Source organism: Tamandua tetradactyla, chromosome 7 (genome assembly GCF_023851605.1).
Source record: "Tamandua tetradactyla isolate mTamTet1 chromosome 7, mTamTet1.pri, whole genome shotgun sequence".
Lineage (NCBI taxonomy): Eukaryota > Metazoa > Chordata > Mammalia > Pilosa > Myrmecophagidae > Tamandua > Tamandua tetradactyla.
Window position 1 is genome coordinate 160,522,225 of NC_135333.1, and position 23,752 is coordinate 160,545,976.

Consider the following 23,752-nt stretch of genomic DNA (forward strand, 5'->3'; position numbering starts at 1 on the left):
ATGACACCTATAATGGACTATAATAGACTTATTTTGAATGTTCATTTCTAAAGCCCATTCCTATGTTTGGTTACATCTCTACTGGGTGAGTTTTGGTGGGGGCAGAGACTAGCTCCTATAGAGGCAAAACCTCATTTTCCCAGTCTTCCTTGAAGCTAGAGCTCAGATTCAGTCAATAAAATGCAGCTTCACCACATTCTGATTCTTTGACTCAAAAGCTTTTCATGCAAAGAAACAGGCTGGTGTGAAATTCACTCTGGCAAAGATAAGCAGCAAATGCAACTCTATCATGTTCCAAAATGTAAGGGTGTGATTCAACCAGCATTATTTGAATTGGTGTAGCCGCCAAACACAAGTTCTAAATATTCTTTAGTATGTTCACTTTCTGTTTAAATTAGTCTGGGATGGTTTCTGGTGCCTAAAACTAGAAGCCTTGATTATTCACCTACATTTCTAACAAATTAAAATCCATAATCTCCTATTGAATATCACTGTGTCCAAGGAACTATATTACATGCTGGGATGAAGGGGTAAATTATAGAAGTAAAGACCAAATTATAAGCCCCAGGTCTGTTCTCCAGGGGCAAGCAGACATAAAGCAACTATAGAGGGAGCAAGATGATGTCAGCGCTAAATTGGAGTACAAGTCAATCATTTCAGGCTGGTGGTGTCACAAGCAGCTTTATGAAAGAAAGATTTTAAATTAGGTCTAGAAGGAAGAGAAGGACTTTTTGTAGGGCAATGGTTGGTGTGAAAGGGGATTCTACACTTGAGGGAAAATATAATCAGAATCAAGAAGAGGAATTAGAAAACATAAAGAGCATAAATGGAAGCTACTGTTTAACTTAACTATCACCATGTATTGAGGAACATGCTCTGCTTTAAAGACAATGATCTTATTATTTTTCTGGGTTTCCAGGCACATTCACAGGAAGGCTTGAGATTCTCCCACAAGCAAGAAAAAATTCCAAGCCTCTGGGAAGTGTAAATAGTTCAATGCCTTGGAGACCAAAGTTCTTTGGGTGGAACTCGTGTGCTAAGCCCAGCTCAGCCTGGTCCTCATCTACTGCTGTCCAGAATCACTCAAGTCATGGGCCAAATGTTGATGTTCAGCATTTTTGGGAGTGGAAATGATTTCTTTCAAAGTAAATAATATTCAGGATTCACTTACTTAAATTAGATAAAGAGGATCTTCTCTGGTGGGGAAAGGACATGAGGGAAATCACAGCCTTGTCCTCTAGACCTCCTCCTCACCTCATCACATCATATTCTTTGGTACTTCACCTCAGAACTTCTAAGAGTTTAAACAACCAAAGTTTATAAACCACTGGGTTACATACAAAAATGGAATTCCATGGCAAGAGTGAGAGACATTGCCTTGGGAAGAGACATGATCACAAGGACATATGTTTGGTTTCTAAGTAGACTTTTCCAAAGACTCTTGGAGTCACCTAATCAGTATCATGATGCAAAGTAGAGATGATGAACAAATAAGCCACATATATAAAGAGTTTATGGAAACTAATCACAATTAGGAAGGACAGAGGAAATGTATATTATCATTTGGAGGAAAAAAGACATTTTAGATACAAAAATAAAGTAATTGGATTGTGATAATAATGGCCCTGAAAGTTAAGGGAAAAAATATGATGTTACTTAATTTATAATTAAAAATTAAGAGCCAAGTATGGAAAGTTTGTCATCACTTGTTATGGAAGAAGAAATAAAAGCATAGGTGTAAATATGTGCCTTTATAATAAAATATCTGTGGTAATTATAACTGAAGTAGCACTTTTGAGAACTAACAATGCAATAATATAATATTATGAGTGAACATTTGATATCGTAGGGTTCAGGACACCAAGAAAACTTTATTGGGTCTCATTGTGAAAAGGATTCCAATACCAGATCACCCAGGAGCGTCTTAGGCTCAGTAAAGGGTGTGTTCTGTTTGGATGATGTGTGTATATTTTTTGGAAGAAAGTTATTTTCAGCATGTGGTATATTAATCCATATACCCTACAGCATGTAGTGAGTTTAAGCATGTTTGCTTGCTTTTCTATGACAAACAGGGAGGGCAAAACATTTGTAAGTCTCCTTTAAAGCAATAAATCAAAGTGATTCCTTGAGAAAGATCCCTTGCAGAATGGTAATCCATCTAGATTACGACATAGAAACCACATAAAACTGGCTGTAGACAACCTTGTTTTTAACCTTTGCATTCAGCTTTAGTTGTGTTTCTGTTTAATTCTAGAAAACCTAATGAGACTAAAATGTGAAAGGAAAAAGGAAAATGAGCCAAGGTGTCAGCAGTGCTAGATAGGGATATGAGATATTGATTTTCTCACAATATTAGGAGATTTTCTTTAAAAAATAATGATTATATACGTGTGTGTGCATGTACACACATGCATAGTTATGTAAAGCTCTCAACATATCTCAAAGCAATGTTTTAGACACAACCTTTCTTCTAATGGGCTAAAAGATAATTTTAGATTTAATTAACTGTTAAAGAGGAAATAATCTCAGTGATACAACAGTAACTGGGAAAGGAATTGCTTTTATAGAATGCTTTCATTAATTTAGTTTAATTTAATCTTTACTATGAAGAGGGCTGTCAGAGAAGGGTTTTCTGAAGACATGCTAGTACAGCACAGTACTGAATGAATGTAGGTAGCAGAACATATGAAAACTCTGGGGAAAGAAGAGTTCAAGCCAAGGAGTAGCATCTCTATGAGCAAAGCTCTGTGCAGGAAGCAGTTTGATATGTTTGAGGGAAGAGAATGGAGTACAGAAAGCAAGGTAGATAGTGGCATGTAAGGGGCAGGGAGCTGGGCAAGGCCAGAACCTATAGGGCATTGGTGCCCATGATAAAGAGCTTGAGCTTAGCTCTTACAGAATTTGGAAGACATACCCAAAGGTTTTCATAGGGGAATGGCCTAAACTGGCTCATCTTTGCAAAAGAACAGTAGTATGAGAGTGGGACACAGTGGGAGCAGGGAGATTAAATGCAAGCTACTGCTATAGGCCAGGGAGAGGTAATGAATTGAGAGTGTCAGTGAAGAAAGAAAAGAAGGTATACTCCAGGAGCACTTTAGAGGTGTGGTTCGTGGACTTGCTGACACTGTGTATGTGACAAGTGAGGTGGGGGTTCCTGAGAAGAAGGGGAAACCTCTAGAAGGGCCATGAGAATTTTGACTTGGATAAATGTGTGGATTTGGCTTCCAGTTTTTGAATTGGGGATAGGTTCTGGAGATAAAACAGTTTGGCCGAAGGAAACAAGAGTTCTGTGTTAAGTCAAAGATGTTTTGAGGACATCTCAGTTGAGATGTCAAGTTTACAGATGGATATCCAAGTAGGACTCTCTCGTATACTATTTTGTGTGTGTGCTGTATGGCGGGGGTCACACTTCATTATTTTTCCATGTGAGCATCTGCTATTGCAGCACCATTTGTTGAATTTTCATTTGTGTTTTGGACGTGCATGGACCGGGAATCGCACCGGGTCTCCTTCATGGCAGGCAAGAATTCTACCACTGAACTACCCTGGCACCCCCTTCTCTGTGCTTTTGCACAGAGGCACATACACCTCCAGGGGCAGCTCCCCACAGAGGGCGTTTTTTAATACTCCACACAATGACTCTTCATAGACAAACTGGAACAATGATGTGATCTGGGTCAAGATTCTAAGTCTCAGAACCCAAAGTAAGTTCTAAATCAAAACTCTATTTACAGTTTGCAAAATTTATTAACATTACGGTTTTTCCCCTTTAAGCATTCTGACCTATATCATACAACATATTTCCAACATAAAATGCCCAACTGGGTGCATTTTATTCCTAACCCTTCACCTCAGAGGGGCCTGCCTGCTGTTATTTTCAAAAGATTAATCCTGGGGTTATGTTGCATAAGACTGTTCTTTACTTGACCTGAAGCATTCTTTCAGTCCTAAAGGAGAGACAGGATGTGGCCTAATAGGAAAGGGTTCATGTGGCTTCGGCCTTAGGGCAGCTGGCGTCCATTCTCTGCCTACTGTTGCCAGCAAGGCTGGGGCTGGGAGATGGCTACTCTCTTGAGCATATTAGCCTCTGCAGCTGGGAAGATGCAATTCTATGGGAATAGCCTTTTGTTGGTCTCCCAACGTGGGTGGCATGTTTATTTCTCTGCTTGATAAACAAAAGGTCACTACAAACACACGTTTCTATTATAGCCATAAATTCAAAGGGCACACTAAGTCCCAGCAAATGTGGATGCAAGGGAGATGGAAGAAAGAAGTTGGCTGGATATGAGAGGAAAGGCTTTGGTGAAGAAAGATGTGAAAAAAATTGGACAATGACCCCAAAGAATGTCATCCATACACCTACTCAAGAGACAGGGTTAAGAAACGAGTGGTTTTGTGTCAGCAAATGATATTACTGATTTTCAAAATGGACATTTTACTTGTTAGTGCTGGAAATGACAACCTAATTCAGCCTTCTACTTTGATTAACAAGCTACATTTTAAATTCTAAAAAAAGAAAGTATTTTGTTATTTGTGTTTTCAATGGTCCAATACCTTTATATCCTGTCATGACTTTGATATTTTCAGTATATGAGCATCAATATATGAAATGTAGAAATAGTTATTTCTGCCATCAACGTTACATAGTATGGTGGAGAAGAGGGAATGAAAAGAGTAAAAATGAGAAAAGTTTAAATCACATGGAAGGAAAATTTTATTCTAAATTCCACATTCCATTCTAAGAAAAAAAAGAGTGGGAGTGATAATTATGCAAAACAGTAACACCTCCGGACCAAAATTTGATACCATTTCTTTCAATGTGCAAAATGGAAAGAAATACCCCATGAAATATAGTAAAATCTCGTCCTCTAAATTATCTTGGGAATAGCAAGAAAAGGCACCAAAGAGATTTTTTTAATTTTTATTTTGTTTTAAAAATCACAAATGTAATGTGTACTTGTGGATTCTTGAAGCAGTTGAAAAGAATTCACTGCCATCTCCTTGTTCCTGTTATAGAAAGGTATTATCTGTGAGCAGTTCATCTTGCAGTTTTCTGGAGTTGTCCCCATTAGGTTTTAAGGAGACTTGGAGAGGAGGCAGGATGAGGTCATGGAAAAGCACTGAGATGGAAAGGTCACTGCCCAGTTCTGCCATGCTGTGGCTTTTGGAGAATCAATTAAGTTCCTGGTGTCTCTGGTTACCAGTGTGGAAAAGGAAGTGACTCCAGGGGAGTTGGTGTAGAATTTACTACCAGCTAGGGTGGGCGTTAGAAATCTGTAGGACTTTTTTCACATTTTCATTTCTATTGATGACCAGCAGAGACTCTTGTTTATTTCCCTGAGAACAGGGATGCTAAGCATTTCCAAAGCACAATGAAGAATTTTCCCAATCCAAATGTCAGTAGTACTCCCAACTACAGAATAAAAACTGCACCATTATTGAGGCCTCTTCCAACTGACAAGGCTTGCCATTGAAAAGTTATCGGTAATATTGATATCTCCTACACTTGGCTTACCAAGCAAATTTCCTTCTTAAAGCTAAATCGTTTGTGCATCCCATAAATGTTTCATGAATATAGTAAAATGTTTTTTTTGCTTCCTAATTCAACAGAAGAGTAAGTTTCTAGGACTAAAAATAGCCTATTATCTTGGTGATTTCTCAGCTGGCATTCGCTATTATTTACATTATTGAAGTATATTTCTATGGAACCAGTGACTTTGATTATTCTTTCCCTTCCTCTTTTTTTTTCTTTTTGTATTGTATATACTGCTTTCACTTTTCATAGAAGTTTGTTGTTTTTATCACACCTGAAAATACCAAAGAAAACAATGTAATGAATATAAATGCATATTCCAGCCTAGAAGCCTCAAAGCTGATGCTGCATATAAATGATTTCTAAATGAATGCTTATATTAAATTATTCATTATATTATTCCATATGCCTCAAAAGGCACCCAGCAGTCAAACACTCCTCCTATTAATTTTAGTTCAAGAAACCATAATTTATAAATTGAACCAATAATGATGATAACCAGAACGTATAGAACTAGTTTTTTTCATTTGTGGATTTACTTGTAGTTTAGTTTTCTGGTATATTCACATACACACACACAAAAATCACGTTGGTCGATCCTCCAAACCAACCTGTGAAGTAGGGGAGGGGAAGCCAAGTGTTATAATAGTCATTTGTAGATAAGGAAGGAAAACACCGTAGTAAAGGGTTAACTAATTCAAAGCATTTTCTCATAACAAACGGATTCTCTTTAGGGGTTGGAAAAACAGTGTGAACTTCAAAAAGAAAAAAAATACACATAATCTGGCAAGGCTCTTCCACACAGTAATAAATAGCATTTGCTATCTTTGAGGGAAAGCCAGCTGGCCTCCTTCCCAGTTCTGAGGTAAACAGGAGGCTGCCTGCTTGCCTTGAGTCCGCTCTTGTTAATGAGAGAACTTGTGGTGTGCTTCACCGTAAGATTCTCCTGGAAGTTGGGAGCTCCCTGTTTCCCCTCAACCCTCTCTACTGCTGAATATGTTGGAAGCGTGCTGGAAGCTTCTTCTAGAATGCCCTTCTCTCTTTTAGGAGAGTGACACTGAGTAACCCCCTGAAATCCACAAGAGCAAGACCAAAAAATATTCAGAGAAGGAATTAATATCGGCCGGGAGGAATTTTCATTTCTGTTCAACTTTAAAACAAAGATCCAGTGTTATTTGACTTTAGAGGCTAATTGTAAATACATGTTATTAGTTTTTATAGTTGAAAATCCTGAAGCTCAAGTCAAGTTTTCTCTTGTTCACACGCTTCCACTCGGCTCTCAACTACAACTGATTTGGCCAGGAGTAAGATATGAAAGCTGGAATGTTCACAGCCCATTTTGCTCGCCACTTCAGCCAAGAGATTTCTGGATGCTTTTATGTAGCTGGAGTTTGCTGCAGCTTGTGGAGTACAAAATAGGAAGGAGAAAAATTATAAGGTCAACATAGGCCAAAGAAAGTTTGGGAGTGGTTGAGAAAAGAGGAGAGGGATTTTAGGGAAGCACTTCCTTGTGGGAGATATTTTTAAAATAAGAAATGTGAAAGAAGATATATAAGAAATATTTCTAATTGTTAGGAATATATATTCCCCACCTAACCTTCTTTTGCAATTTCAAGAGAGACTTTAGTAAAGAATAAATTACTTTTAACTACTTCTAACAAACATCATATAAGATGAAATAAGGCAAAAGTTTTTACACACCGCCAACATAAATCTAGACAGAAAAGAGGGTTCGAAAAACTGTCCTCATTAAACATGCCGTTACCTTGGTTCACTGATTTTGTTGATTTTTTTTTTTTTCTGAGTTTATGAAAACCAGCCTGTGAGTGTCCATTTCCTGCTTACTCCATGGCTTAATTAAAGAGTCATCTTTAGGTGTTTAGGGGTTTTCCAAAATATGAAATATGTATTTCTCCTAAAAGCTACAAGTGCCAACTAGAAGTTTCTAGAAGCTGAGAAATGGTGTGGTTTTCAAGCATCACCATTTCTTCTGAGAATGCTTCCTGGAACTTAGGAAAATTGGATGGAAACTCTTTAAACTCCTCTTATTATCATTTCTTGCCTTGTCCACGTGGATGTTCTTGATCATCATTTGTCACATCTTTCCCTTCAGGCAGTTTGATAGATTTTTGCTTTTATGCCTGCTCCTGGTCCCTCTTCTGAAAAATGAAAACCAATTTAAAGGGATTTTTATAATAGTGATTTCTGTAAGTGCTACAAAGCCAAGGTTCTCTATATTTTCTATTCAGGCAAGGTAAAAGAAATTTGGCATCATACGTATCTATAGCTTTAAATCTATTAAGAAAATATGATAGTGGAGTGATTAGTGTGTATGGTTTTCAAAACAAAACCTTGGATGCCATATTACAAAGAGTGGGTTTTTGAAGTTGAAAAACTACTAAGTATTTTGTAACTGACCCACTGCCCATCCCCTGTAAAATCCCCTGCCTTTAACTTTTTCTTTGACCATCTACTTTTGTTTTGTTGCTTTAATTGAATTCTGTCTCACCCCTCAGGACACTGCCTATTTTGCAGCCCATTCGAGTGGCGGAAGCTTCCTGCCCCACATCCCTCATTTTCATAAACCTGGATATTTTCACTCCCAGACCTTCCTACCAGGTGTCTTCTCTGCTGTTTCAGAGGTTGCCCTTCCAGGTCACTCTCCCTCCCTCCTTCATAAAAAAAAAAACAACAAAAAACCCACTATTTTCAAGGCAGGTTATGAGATACATAAGCATTTGGTTGCTTTCACTTGCCAAGCCCTGAGTTACTCCCTTCATTTTCTGAGGTGCTTAGCAACTACCTCAGTCATTCTCTGAAACATTATTTATGTGATAATTTGTGATAATTTCAATATCCATATAAACAATCCTTCCAATTTTCTGGCCTCTTGGTTCCCTGACCTCCACGCTCCTCCATTGACTTTGACCTTCACAGTCTCAGCCAAATACTCCCATGACCATATGTTAAACTTGGTCATTTTCGGTAAATGTCCCCCACCACCAATTAATTTCTACCACTCCACTTGCAAACTGCACCACCCTCGTCTCCCACCTCCGGTAATCCTACAGAGACACTGACATCTAAATCCATTGGTTCTGTGATTTCTTTCACTACCCCTCACTGCCTCTGCCTCTTACTTCTTTCTTTCTTTTTTTTTTTTTTACATGGGTCCTCGGGCATGGCAGGCAAGCACTCTTACCTGCTGAGCCACCGTGGCCCGCCCTCTTACTTCTTTCTTTACCGAATTCACATTCCATTATTTACACTATAATCATTATTTTTAATTCTACTGCCCCTTTTTCCTTTCATCTCACCTGCTGGGCAATACCCCTAAACTTGGTTAAATCCTCTTTTCCACCTGGACCTACACATAGCTAAAAATACTAGAGAAAAAATAAGAACATCCATGGTCACTAACTCTCACCACCACATCTTCTTACCTACCTTCCAGTATTTCCTTTTTATTTTTATGAAGATTCTGTCCTTTCTTCCTAAGGAAAACCCCTCAGCTTATTAACCAACTCTTGCCCACTCATGTTCTCACAGCACTTTTTCCCTTTCTCTTCAACATTTTTATTTGTTTCTTCTCTACTAGCTCATCAATTCAATTACAAATATGGTACAATTTTTCCCATTTTAAAAATCCCTTTGACTTCATATCCTATTCCAGCTACCATCCTACTTTTCTATTTCCCTTTATTCCATTATTCTTCAAAAAATGTTTCTATTTGCTGTCTTCATTTTCTTTTTATCCTTTCTTGAATCCATTCACCCATCACCAGCCCCACCACCACTCAAAATCTTCTTTTGACATTTTCGTGAATGAGTTTTCATTTTAAACCCCATAGTCAATTTTTAATCTCAGTTTTCATAATCTACTAGGAGTTTTTCACACAATTCAATATCACTGCCTCTTCTTTGAAACATTTTCCTCACTCTCCATGTTTTAGTTTGCTTAGCAAACTATTCCTCTCAGTCTGCTTTGCTGGCTCTACTGGTTGCAATGACCTCTAAAGTGTGATGTACTCCAGGACTCAGACTCTGTCTTCAGATAATTTCTTTACTTTTTCTACATTCACTTATTAGGATATTTTATCATGACTTAAAACCGTCCACATGCTGACATCTGTCACACATTATCTTTAGCCTAGAACTCTCTCTCAAAATACAAACTTATACATCTAACTGCTTATCGGATGCTTCTACTTGATGTCTTATAGGCATTATAGATTTAATACGCCCAAAACTTAGTTACCAATGTCTATTTTGTAAAATATAAATTAAATTTTAAATATAACTCTTCCTGGACACAATTCTCCACTTCATTCTTCAGTTGCTAAGATCAAGAGCCTTTGCATCCTTCCTAACTCCTACTTTTCCATTACATCATAAATCCTATCTGTTTGCAAATACAGTTTTTAAGTCTCTATCTTCAAAATATAGACAAGAGTCCATGACTGTTCACTCTCTCCATGGATACCTTTCTTGTTCAAACTATCATCAGATTGAGTCTGGCTTATTATAGGAACAATATACCCTATCTGTTATCTCTACTTCTACTACCTGTCCCCTTTCACTTTGTGTTTGACTGACAGCCATAACAATCATAATACAATATAAATGCAAGTTATATCAAGTGGATGAAATAGCTGTCTGTTCTAGTTTGCTAGCTGCTGGAATGTGATATGCCAGAAACAGAATGGCTTTTAAAAAGGTGAATTTAAAAAGTTGCTAGTTTACAGTTGTAAGGCCAAGAAAATGTCCCAATTAAAACAAGTCTATAGAAATGTCTAATCTAAGGCATCCAGGGAAAGATACCTTGGTTCAAGAAGGCCAATGAAGTTCAGGGTTTCTCTCTCAAGTGAAAGGGCACATGGCGAGCACAGTCAGAGTTTCTCTCTTATCTGGAAAGGCACATGGTGAACACGGCCTCATCTACTGGCTGTCTCCCCTGGCTTCCTGTTTCATAAAGCTCCCCGGGAGGCATTTTCCTTCTTCATTCCCAAAGGTTGCTGGCTGGTGGGCTCTCTGCTTCTTGTAGGTATGTTGTTCTGTTCTCTCAGAATCTCTCTCATTCTCCAAAATGTTTCCTCTTTTATAGGACTCCAGAAACTAATCAAGACCCACCCAATGGGTGGAGACACGCCTCCAGCTAATCCAGTTTAACACCCACTGTTGATTAAATCACATCTCCAGGGAGATGATCTGATTACAGTTTCAAACATACAATGCTGAATAGGCATTAGAAGAAACGGCTGCCTTTACAAAATGGAATTAGGATTAAAACATGGCTTTTCTAGGGTATTTACATCATTTCTAGGGTACATACCAACCCACTGTCTTCTGAAATTAGTGCTTCCCCTTCCATAGTATAGAAATGTTACTGATGAGTAACTAATATGCTGAGGAATTGATTTCTCAGATCACTCCTTCATCTAGATTTGGCAGGTGACTAGATTTTACCAATAACATGTAAAGCAGAATTATTATTAGTCTATTCCAGTCCACAGCTCTAAAGAAGTAAGCGTGCCCTCTCTAGGCTTTTTCTTAGTTCACTGGCTAACTGTAGGTGGCAGCCAAGCCCCAGAGGATGGTGCCACCAAAAGATGAAGCCAAGGTCCCTGAACTAACAAATGGTAGAAAACCATACAAAGGAATGCATGCTTTGGACAGTTCTGTGAGTCTGTTAGGCTGGAGAAGTTTCATATAGTTGGGTCAATTTGTTCCAGAAGTTGACTAATACAGATTGTGTAATTTTTCTTTTGAAACCCTCAAATGACTTACTATTTCATTAGAGTAAATGCTAATAATTGTGTTCAGGCTCTGAAAAAATAGGTTCCCCAGTTGCCTTTCTGACCACATACCTTATATGATAAGTGGGCTCCAGCCACACTACATTCCTTACCTTTCCCCAAATGTATTAAGCACAGCATCACCTCCAGGTTTTTCTACTCGCTCTTCTCTCTCCTTAGAAATGCTCCTCCCCCAGATACCTGATGATAACTTTCTTACCACGTTCATGTCTCTCCTACCTAATAAAAAAACCTCCCTCATGCCCTTTCTCACACAGCAATCCTGTCCCAGTCCTGGTACTTCCTTCTGTCCTCTGACCAACTGTTTAGCTTTGTTTTTAAAAACAACTTAAGAGTCTCTCTGACATGTTTTATGATTTGTTTGTGTATGTGTTTATTAATTTCTCCACCTGCATCAGAATGGGACTACAGGAAAGCAGAGCTTTTTGCCTGTTTTATTCACTGTTGTGTTCTTAGTAACTGGAATAGTACATGCACATAGTAGATATGTGATATACATTTGCTGAATAAATTACTGAATTCACCTCTTTTGAAATGTGATCTACAATATTTATTTATGATTAAATCAATTCAATATTTTACAATTGATACGAATTGTGATAATTATAGGATATTGTAACGGACTAAGACACTGCTTGCTCAGATTTCCTTGACATGTTTTTGCTCTTCAACACGCAAATGTTGATTCCAGATTTTAAGTGAAGTGTTACCTTAATGGTAGACATATAGGAAAAAGTTTTCCTCATTTTTTGCCAATTCATCGTATTTATGAAATAATGAAAATTCTGTCATTTTTTATTTCATTGTTTCAGGGCTTTGCCTTTTTTAAAGAAAATAAGACTGATTTTCTAAGGAAAGAAACAGGCATATGTCACTGTTCCTAAGTATCTCTTGCCAAAGTCAAAACAGAATTTTGCTTTGAAATTGCTCCTCAAATGACGGAGAGGACAGATCCACTGTGTAGTCAAGCCATGACTGTCTGTATAACCCACAACTGCCCCCATCTGTGATATCTCAAAGGAATATGCCAGGACATTACAGGGCTTGTTAATCATTGCAGACTTCCAGCGAACAATAAATCCTTGGTATGACAACTATTGGCTTCCATTAAAAAAAATAAGACAAAAAACAACAGCAACAATAAATCTTTAACCTTACATTTTTAATTCCGCCAACAGAAATATTGTTTATATAATTTAAATTGTGTTCTAGACGTGGTTTAAAATTAATGGGAGATTGGTTGATGTAACTTATTTTATCACTGTTTGTCATATGGTTATCAAAATTCAACTCTAAAATTCCCTTCACAGTTCAGTCATGAATTATAGACAAACCAAAACATAATTCCATCCATCTCTCTACATATATATAAAAATAATAATAATAACATTTATTATTTAATGAGCATATACTGTGTACCAGGATATTGATAGGTAGATAAATAGATGGATAATTCCCACAATTGTAATCCTCACTACTTTTCCATAATAAAGACTTTCAGAAAGAAGCAGCTTTAAGTTGAAACATGATTTAGTAAGAAGTAGTTTTAAAATGTTTTGGATATGGGTAGAGGTAGGGAGGTTTGATCCAAAAGTATAACAAGTTGTTAAAGAGAATATGCACATAATTTCATATGGAACTAATGCATGTAGGTTTCAGAGCTATAGGTTCAAACTTAGTCAAGAGGTAAATCATTAAGGATCTTGAAAACTTCAGCTATGTTGAAAGTTTTGGATTTTCTCTGGAAAAATCGGTAGTTGTTGCCTTGTTTGCTAGCTGCTGGAACGCAATATTCCAGAAATGAAATGGCTTTTTAAAAGGGGGAATTTATTAAATTTCAAGTTTACAGTTCTAAACCATGAAAATATCTCAATTAAAGCAAGCCTTTTAAAAATGTCCAAATTAAGGCACCAAACAGGAGGTTACCTTCACTCAAGAAAAGCTGATGATGTTCAAGGTATCTCTCTCAACTGGAAAGGCACATGGCAAACCAGGTGACATCTCCTATATTTATCTCCAGGCTTCTTGTTTCATGAAGCTCCCCCAGGACATTTTCTTTTTTCATCTCCAAAGGTTTCTGGCTGTGTGGGCTCTTGTGGTTCTCTCCTATCATGGCTCTCTCCAAAATGTTTCCTCTTTTAAGGGATTCTAGTAAAGTATTCAGGACCCACCTGTAATGGGGGGAGCCACATCTCCCTCTAATCGAAGGTTAATACCCACAATTGGACAAGTCACATCTACGTGGAGATAATGTAATCATGTTTCCAGCATATAGTGAAAATAGACATTAGAAGAAATGGTTGTTCCCACAAGATGGATCAGGATTAAAACATGGCTTTTCTAGGGTGCATATTCCTTTCAAACTGGCACACCTTCTTTTTCGTTCTTTTGTTGTTGTTGTTAATTTTTTTATATATAAGAAAACAACCAATACATTTACAGCCATGAACAATGGATATCTTACTTAGCTTAACCATAGACATATTTAAATAAAGCATCCATTTAATCATTTTCCTACCTCTCTTTTGTTTCCTCTGCTTTTCTCTTCTCTGCTTCTTCCTACCTTTTTCTCCCCATATCTCTTCCTTTCTTCCCTACATTTCAAAAGTACAAGAAATGTCATTAATTCATTCAAGAAATATTTATTGAACATCTATTACATACAAGGCACTCTGTTAATATCCAGAAAGTTTATTCAGCAAGACAGATGATCCCTTCCCTCGTGAAATGTAGAATCTGGTGGGCATTTATTGGCTTCATTCAGGAACAAAAAGAAATCCCATGTCTCCTAAAATTCAAAGCAGAAAATGTCATAAAGTGAAGTAAAGTTGGAGAAAAAAACAGAAACATAGCACAGGGTATAATAAATTACATAAGGAATTTGTTCTTCATGCTAACAGCAAAGAGAAGTCATTAAAATTAGTCCAGCATAAGCATGATATGATTTGAGTTCCTGAAAAATCAATCTGACTTTGTGTGGAGAATCAAATAATAGAGGGTAGGGGTAGAGAGAAAAGATCAGTAAGTATGGATGATATATGAAGAGTTACTCTGCTGGATATCCAAATTTTGCATTAAAGCTAAGACATAAATATGTCTTTATTAAGACATAAATATGCCTGTGCGGCACTGATGGAGAGATCACTGCAACGAGGGACGGAAGCCTCTGCTGAAGCTGACACATCCCATGCTGCCCCTGCCACACTGAAACGGGGACTTTCAGTGACCCAGAGGGAATCCAGGGAGATGACTTGCATGGCCTTGACTCCATCATCATAGTCTTTCTCTCGGGACAGGAACTTGGCCCAGGACAATCTGGGTGATTCACACTAGGCTGTACAGAGCAGTGACATGCCAAATGACTGGCTACCCAGAGGGAATACTTTTTAACCATGTGTCCTTATGATAAAATTATTCTCAGAAGTAATCATGTCAGGAAATGAAATGAATGCAAAAACGACCAGAAGATGAGTGCAATAGTGGATAGTATTACTTTTTGAAGTTTTTGTATATAATCATGTCAGTAAATAATAAAGGAAAAAAGAAATGGTATAGTAACAAAAAAGAAAAATAAAATTCCCTAGCTGGGTTCTGCAACAAATTAGAGCAGGCAGAAGAAAGAGTCAGTGAACTTGAAGATAAGACAGCTGAAATCATTCAGTCCAAGGAGCAGAAAGGAAAAAGAGTGAAAATAAGTGAAGAGTTGAGAGACATAGGGGCACCATCAGTGTGTTAATAAACTCTTGTAGTGGTCCCAGAAGGAAAAGGAAGTGAGAAAGAGGCACAAAGATTACTTGGAAGAAATTATGGCTGCAAACCTCCCAAGTTTAACAAAAGACATGAATAAATACATCCAGGATGCTCAACAAACTCCAAATAGGATAATCCCAAATAGATCTGCTTGCCATCATATTATAACGAAACTGTTGAAAGCCAAAGATAAAGAATTCTGAAAGTTGTAAGAGAGAAGCCATATGTCACATACAAAGGAGGCTCAAAAAGATTAAGTGCCGATTTCTCATCAGAAATCACAGAAGCAAGAAGTCAGTGGGATGACATATATGAAGTGCTGAAACCAAAAAATGCCAACCAAGAATTCTCGATCTTGGAAAATTGTCTTTCAAAAGTGAAGGAGTGATGAAGACATTTCCAGATAAACAGAAGCTAAGGGAGTTCTTCACCAGCAGACTGGCTTACAAGAAATGTTACAGGGAGTTCTGTGGTTAGAAGGAAAGGATATCAGACACTAGACTGTAGGTGCATAAATAAATAAAGATCTCCAGCAAAGGTAATGTCATGGGTAACTATAAATGCCGATACTACTGTGTTTTGGGTTTGAAATGCCACTTTTTACTTCCTACAGGATCTAAAAGGCAAATGCATTCAATGCCATGATAAATGAATGGCTTTGGACTCATCATGTATAAGTATGCAGTTTGTGGCAGAATTGCATGAAGATGGGGGAACCCAGGGGTGTAAGAATGTAGTTTATTTATGCTATTGAAGTTAAGTTGGCATCAAAGCAAATGCATTTAAATTATGAAATGTAAGCCCCAAGGTAACTACAAAGAAATTATCAGAGATTATGCAAACTCATAAAGACAAAAAGCAACACAAGTTGCCAGGAGAAAGGGCCAAGGAGAAAGGGGAATTAATGTATAATGGGTGTAGGGTTTCTGCTTGGGAAGATGGGAAAATTCTTGTAATGGGTGGTGATGGTGGTAACACAATACTGGATGGTATGTTTGGGAGATGCTGAGATGGGAAGGGTTACATTGTATATATACTTCCACAATTAAAAAAAAAAGAACTAAAGAGATGATGAAAATGAAATACAATACATTATCCTGGATGAGATCTAATATTGGATTAGAAAAGGCTCAAAAGAACATTTTGAGGGCTTAAGAAAAAATTGGAATATAGTATGTAAGATTTATATCAATATTAAACCCCTTGAACTTGATAACAGCGCTTAAGTTAGTGACATAAGTGAATATCCTTGTTCTTAGGAAATGCATATGGAAGTATTAAGTGTTCAAGGAGCATGATATATGCAACCTGCCTTCAATGTTCAGAAAGTTGAAGATAAATGGATTGACAGATGATAGATAGATGGACAGATGGATTGATAGAATGATATGGCAAATGTGGAAAAATATTAAAATTGGTGGACCAGGGTACTAGGGATATGAGGGTTTACTGAATTTCTCCGTATGGGGCTTGTATTGTTTTTGTACAACTATACTATAATTTTGAAATTATTTTAAAATAAAAAGTTTAAAGGAAAAAAATATTTACTCTGCTGGATATACAAATGTTTTGCTAAAGTTATATAATTAAGACAGTGGGATGATGTATCAATGATAAATGTTGACCGACTGAACAGAATAGAGTCCAGAAAAATAATCTGTTCACGTATTGATACTTGGTTGATGAAGAAAAGTGGGGAAACAACTGTCTTTTCTATAAGTGGTGAGCAGTCAAATGGGTATCCATTTGATCATTACCTAATACCATATAATCAATTCTGGGTGGCTTAAAAGATCTAAAAATGAAAGGTAAAACAAAGCTTCTCAAGAGTAGTACAGAAGAAAATTGTACCTGAGCTTGATGTAGGGAATAATATTTCATAGGGGACACAATAAACACTAATAATAAAAGAAAAGATTGATAAAATGGACTACATTAAAGTTAGGAATTTATGTTTATCAATAGAAAATAGAAAAGCAAATCTCAGAATGGGAGAATGTATATAAAATATCTGTAATTAATAAAAGTTTTATTTCAAAAAAATATAAAGAACTTCTTCAAATGAATCAGTAAAGAACAGTTGAATAGGGTGCATGGATGGTTCAGAGGTAGAATGCTTGCCTTCCATGCAGGAGATCCTGTTCAATTCCTAGACCATGTAGCCAAAAACAACAACAACAATTGAATAGATAAAATTGCAAAAACTGCTTGAGTAGACCCCTCACAAAGAGGACAGCCAAATATCAAAAATAATGCAAAACAAATACAACCAAAAAGATTTTGAAAAGTCACTCAATATTAGTAATACAGAAAATTCCAATTACAATCATAATGAGAGAGCAATACATAGTCTCAATTATTAAATTTAAGGGTGAAGCAAAGCAAACTCTTACCCAATGCTGATTGGCGGATAAAATGGTTCAAACTCTTAGAAAAGCAGTGTGGCATTATCTACTCAAGTTAAGCATAATCATACCCTTTCACCCCACATTGTCTTCCTTTGGCGTATATTCAACAGAGCTGTTTGCAGAAGGAGACAACACAGGAGAGCTCCTGGCAGTATTGCAGGCATTTACCACAGAAGATCTTCCAAGCTATCCTTTTCTCACAGGTTACCTCTTGGTCAATATAATGAATTTTGTTCACTGATTTTTTTTTTTAGTAAAAAGTGTAATTACCTCCCTGTAATTCAATCATCTTTTAAACAAACTTGTGTTTGGGAAAAGCTTCAAGTTACACCTGAGCAACATGGGTAAAACATCCAAGTCATATGTCAGCATTTTGAAATGTACCGAGTGTCAACAAAAAAGCAGGGCTTCTTTGATGATTCAGGCATTAAGATACACATGGCATTTGCTAGGATAAGCCCTTTTCTGCCAAAGGGCATGTTCAATGTACACATTTGGACACTGTCTTTCCTTTGAGCATTAAGCTTGCCTAGTGATACACAATGCATCTCCTCCCAATTAAGGAAGTATTGGTACAAATTGTGGAAAAGAAAGCAATGCAAGTTATTAAGTGGATGTACAATGGCAGAGTCTTGCCTACAAAGCAACAATTTGGGAGCAACCACATTACTTTTTCTATTGATCAAGAATTAATGTTTTGATGGGTAGTTTAGTGGTTAGAATGCCCGCCTTTCATGAGGGAGACCCAGGTTCGATTCCCAGACCATGCACCCCACCCCCCAAAATTAACGTTTTGAGCAGTTTTCAGTCTATTATGAGATATATGTGTATACAAACACACACACACACACACACACATCATATGTAATATTCTATTTAAGGTTTTGGAAACAGAAAAAGGGTTTTGTGCTGATGAATAAAACATCATAAAATTTCCACTTAACATAATGAGAAATATGTTTCTAGTTAGTGTTTCGACACAGCCTATGTGACTTGCAGGAATGGATTGCTGAAGCAAGAGATGACTGTATTTGTAATAGTCCCAACTGAAAACAATTTTTATGTCCATTACCAATAGAATGGATAATTAGAGCAATGAAAATGAACTAACTAGATACATGCAATATGTATGAATTCAAAATATATAATGTTGCACCAAAATAGCCAGACACAAAAGAATAGATATGGAATTATTCCCTTTGTATATTGTTGGAGAAAGACCAAAACTAAATTATGGTGTTAAAGGGAGGAGAGTGGGTAACCTTTAGGGAGCCAGGTGGGGTGACAGTTTGGAGGTGCATGGCAGGGGACTTTTTGGATACTTATAATGGCTTGTTTTCTGACTGATAAGATGGTTTCTTGGGTATGTGCTTCGGTGAGAGGTACATCTATATTTTTTTCTACTTTAACGTGGCTGTGACTTACTTCTGAATTGAAAGGGAGAGAAAGGAAAAGGAAGGGAAGGGAAAGGAATGGAAGAAAGGCATAGCCGTATCTTGGTTTTCTAAAAACATTTCCAAACAAACCCAATCTATCTGTATAATGGTTTGTAAAAGACATTGTCAAATTGGTTACTTTCAGAAGCATGCGAGTGGAAGAGGCAGTGGGTTCAGAAGGAGAAATGTTTAACTTATTTTTATTCCTTTGTATTGTCTTGCTTGTAACAAGGAGCATGTACTTATACAAATAAGAATGTTTTAAAATAAAAATGTTTTTATTCACAGATCAAATACATGTCACTTTTCATTCTCTCCCATATAATCTTATACTTCACCCATTTAGAGCACTTAATACCAGTTGTTTCTTGCCCACTTTCACTAACTTCCCCTGACTGGCCAGCTTTCTTTACATTCTAATGCATATTTACATCCTACAAGTATTTGCAGCATGCTAAGATGGCTCTGCAACCAAGTTTAAAAGGGGATTCTGGTAAATCCTTCCACTTACAACACATTTATCCATGATTCTGCTGTAGTTCACTGCTCTATTTTGTTGATTTAAAGATTTCATCTAGGTTCTTTATGCTATGCCAGCACCCAAAGGCACGCTTTTTTCTTGTTGCATTCCAGTTTCCATAGTCATATTTGCTGGCTTGATTTTCTAAGAAACGGTTCTTGTATTGAGTTACAAAGACTCTTAGATTTAACCCAAGATAAATGTTGAATATTATTTGGGGCTCTGAAAAGAATTAGATGCTCTGTGAAAGAGTTGCCTCACCTCTGAGTTAAAAGCAGCCTGTTCCATCTTCCAAGTGTGTATTCCGTTTCAGTGTACTCTGTCACCATAAGATTTCTGTACCCTTGGTTAACCTTGACAACCTGAATCCTATTCTTATCGGACCCTTTTCTTTCCTCTGGGAATCCAAGTGGAACAGACTGTAAGGTGACCTATGTTCATCTCTTAGGAAGCAATATTCTTATTTTTCAATTCCAGCCTTTCCAAGTCACAATGACCTCAAAATATTTTGAATAGTAAAGTACAGAACTCCATTTATGAGGCTCCAGGTTCTATAAAGATAGTTTAAGCTAACAAAATTGCATCTAAAAAGCTCAATCCAACTAGTTGCCTGAATACATCTCCCTCAAAGCACATGCTCACTGCCCCCACCATTCCATATTCAAAGAGGCCTATAGAACATCTTTTTTTTAAAATTATTTTTATTGACAAATCTTCGCACACATGCAGTCCATACATGGTGTACAATCAATGGCTCACAATATTATATCACATAATTGTGTATTCATCACCATGATCGTTTTTTTAGAACATTTGCATCACTCCAGAAAAGGAAATAAAAAGCAAAAAGAAAAAACCCATACATCTCATCCTCCTTACCCCTCCCTCTCATTAACCACTAGTATTTCAATCTACCCAATTTGTTTTACCCCTTATTCCTCTTATTATTTACTTATTTTTTTAATCCATATTTTTTTTACTCACCTGTCCATACCCTGGATAAAGGGAACATCAGACACAAGGTTTTCACAGTCACATTGTACAAGCTATATTGTTATATAATCATGTTCAAGAATCAAGTCTATTGGAACACAGCTCAACAGTATCAGCTAATTCCCTCCAGCCACTCCAATACACCATAAACTAAAAAGGGATATCTATATAATGTGTAAGAAAAACCAGCAGAATAACCTCTTGATAATGCATACGAAAACCCTTTGAAATCTCTCAGCCACTGACACTTTATTTTGTCTCATTTCTCTCCCTATAGAACAACTTGAGCCGAATCCTGCTTTCCTTCCCTTCTCAATGACCACACCTTGCTTTGGTCATAATCATGTCTCTCTTTATTAATGCAGCAGCCTTCTTTTTGAATTTTTCTTTTTTTTTTTTAAACTGGTATATATCTCACCATACTAATCCTCCCTACTGCTGTTTTTCAAAAACAAGACTCAAGTTTATCAATTCCCTTCTGACAGGGCATTGGTGTTTCCCTAATACCTACGGGAGAACGCTTAAGTCGGTCATGTGTTACGCATTTTCTCAAAGCCCTTTTCTGTCCACCTTCTTGATCTTGGTACCCATTTACTGTGAACACTGTTCTCTCCCAAAGGCTTTGTCATCCCTTCTTGTGTTTGGATAGACTGTTTCCTTCTGGGGAATGTTTTTCTGTCTCTGTTCTGCTTGGTGAATCCTAGCTCATCCTTTTTGACTCCACTCAAATGTCACAAACTCTTAAAACTTTCCCAACTCCTTTAGGCAAATAATTGTTTGCATGTGTTTGTTTTTCATTTTTATCTCCATAGTGAGGCTCAGGGTTCTACTTTCACATGTATCAGATTGGATTTTAATTATCTGACTTGATCTGACCCTTCCCCAATCATGAGTTCCTTAAGGGAAGGGATGATAACTTTATACCCACAATATCAGGTTTGGTTCCTGACACAGAGGAGTCCAGTATGTGCTCGTTGAAGACTGCAGGAACAACAATAACTAAATGCAATTCTTCCACAGGAATGAAGAACCTCAATGTCCCATAAAACCTCTTGTTAAAACTTGACTAAGTAAGATTAGGAAATGAATCAGGGACATGTCTCTGTTATTTTGCTTAAAGAGTATCCTCCCAGAAATCCTTGTTAGGATTTAGTGGAAAATGACATCAATTTCCGTCATTTGTAGGCAAGATAGTATTGCCAAAACATTCTACTTTTAAACACTAAAAATTTGGTTTCCAGATTGCTGAAGGTCTCAAACCCTTGACTCCTTTCATTATCACTAAACTAAGGTTACATTTTGTTCCCCACTTAAAATGTGGTCTTGCTCCAGGAGTTCTTAAATAAACTCTTGTGTTAGCAAATTTGTATTCAGAGTACAAACTCTGCTGCTTAGTTTGTCATGATATTTTTTTGCCCCCATTATAACTAAGATTTGTCTATTGCATTCATAGTATAGCATATTAGAGTTTTAATTGTATAGGCATTCTGACAGATTCTTTAAAAAAAGATTAGAAAGATAAAGAAGACAGATAGATAGTAAGGATAGAAAGCTAGATAGAAGGAAAGATAGCTAGATATTTGTTACAACAACTCTGAAAAGTATACCTTATCATCTTTCTTTTATAGATGTTTACAAAGCTTGAGTTACTTGTCCTTTATTAGGGTAAACAACCATCCCAGTTTGCCTGAGACACAGAGAGTTCCTTGGATGAGCAAATTTCAGTTCTAAAACCAGGGAAGTTCCAAGCAAACCAGGAGGAACTGATCACAATCTAAGCTGTGCCAACTTATTCAAGGTCACACCATTAGTGGAAAATACTAAGATCAAACAGTCTTGCGTGAGCCCCAAATTCTATATTCATTCCACATGCTGACTCCCTGATTCGGATTTCATCCATAATGTTTTCCTACATATTGTAAGTCATATTGTGTTAATTAAGGTTTTCAAGATCAGTTGAGACACAAGATAATTCTACAGTGGTATTCTAACTGAATTGCAAACTATGTACCAGTAACATAGATTTGAGGTACAAGTGCCCATCTTCTAATTATATATCAAAATTACTAGCTCACAGATTATTTTGCATATTACTAACTTGCAAAAGTTCTTATGTTAGAAACTAGTTGTTGTGACTCTCAAACTAGACTATCATTGTTTATTGTGAAAATAAGTAGTTCTTTTTTTAATTAATTAACGGAAAAATAAGAAATTAACACAACATTTAGAAATCATACCATTCTACATATGCAATCAGTAATTCTTAACATCCTCACATAGATGCATTATCATCGTTTCTTAGTACATTTGCATCGGTTTAGAGGAACTAGCAACACAACAGAAAAAGATATAGAATGTTACTATAGAGAAAAGAAATAAAAGTAATAATAATAGTAAAAAAATAAATAAATAAATAAATAAATAAACAAAACAAAACAAAACAAAACAAAACCCTATAGCTCAGATGCAGCTTCATTCAGTGTTTTAACATGATTACTTTACACTTAGGTATTACTGTGCTGTCCATTTTTGAGTTTTTGTATCTAGTCCTGTTGCACAGTCTGTATCCCTTCAACTCCAATTACCCATTATCTTACCCTGTTTCTAACTCCTGCTGGACTTTGTTACCAATGACATATTCCAAGTTTATTCTCGAATGTCTGTTCACATCAGTGGGACCATACAGTATTTGTCCTTTAGTTTTTGGCTGGACTCACTCAACATAATGTTCTCTAGGTCCATCCATGTTATTACATGCTTCATAAGTTTATCTTGTCTTAAAACTGCATAATATTTCATTGTATGTATATACCACAGTTTGTTTAGCCATTCTTCTGTTGATGGACATTTTGGCTGTTTCCATCTCTTTGCAATTGTAAGTAACGCTGCTATAAACATTGGTGTGCAAATGTCCGTTTGTGTCTTTGCCCTTAAGTCCTTTGAGTAGATACCTAGCAATGGTATTGCTGGGTCATATGGCAATTCTATATTCAGCTTTTTGAGGAACCGCCAAACTGCCTTCCACAGTGGTTGCACCATTTGACATTCCCACCAACAGTGGATAAGTGTGCCTCTTTCTCCGCATCCTCTCCAGCACTTGTCATTTTCTGTTTTGTTGATAATGGCCATTCTGGTAGGTGTGAGATGATATCTCATTGTGGTTTTGATTTGCATTTCTGTAATGGCCAGGGACATTGAGCATCTCTTCATGTGCCTCTTGGCCATCCGTATTTCCTCTTCTGGTAGGTGTCTGTTCAAGTCTTTTTCCCATTTTGTAATTGGGTTGGCTGTGTTTT

At 36.9% G+C, this 23,752-nt stretch overlaps 1 long non-coding RNA gene across 7 annotated transcripts in view; it reads right to left on the minus strand.

Annotated features, from left to right (window-relative positions):
- The window catches only part of LOC143690284 (uncharacterized), a 242,830-nt gene that overhangs the window by 51,616 nt on the left and 167,462 nt on the right, over positions 1–23,752 (minus strand). For 4 of the 7 annotated variants that reach the window (XR_013179116.1, XR_013179112.1, XR_013179118.1 and 1 more), the window contains 2 exons: positions 13,868–13,943; positions 4,946–5,807 (listed from right to left, as the gene is read on the minus strand). This is a non-coding gene — a long non-coding RNA (uncharacterized LOC143690284). Of the gene's footprint in view, positions 1–4,945; positions 5,808–7,575; positions 7,693–13,867; positions 13,944–23,752 lie in introns of those variants that run through there. The other 3 variants (XR_013179117.1, XR_013179115.1, XR_013179113.1) reach the window with 2 other exon arrangements.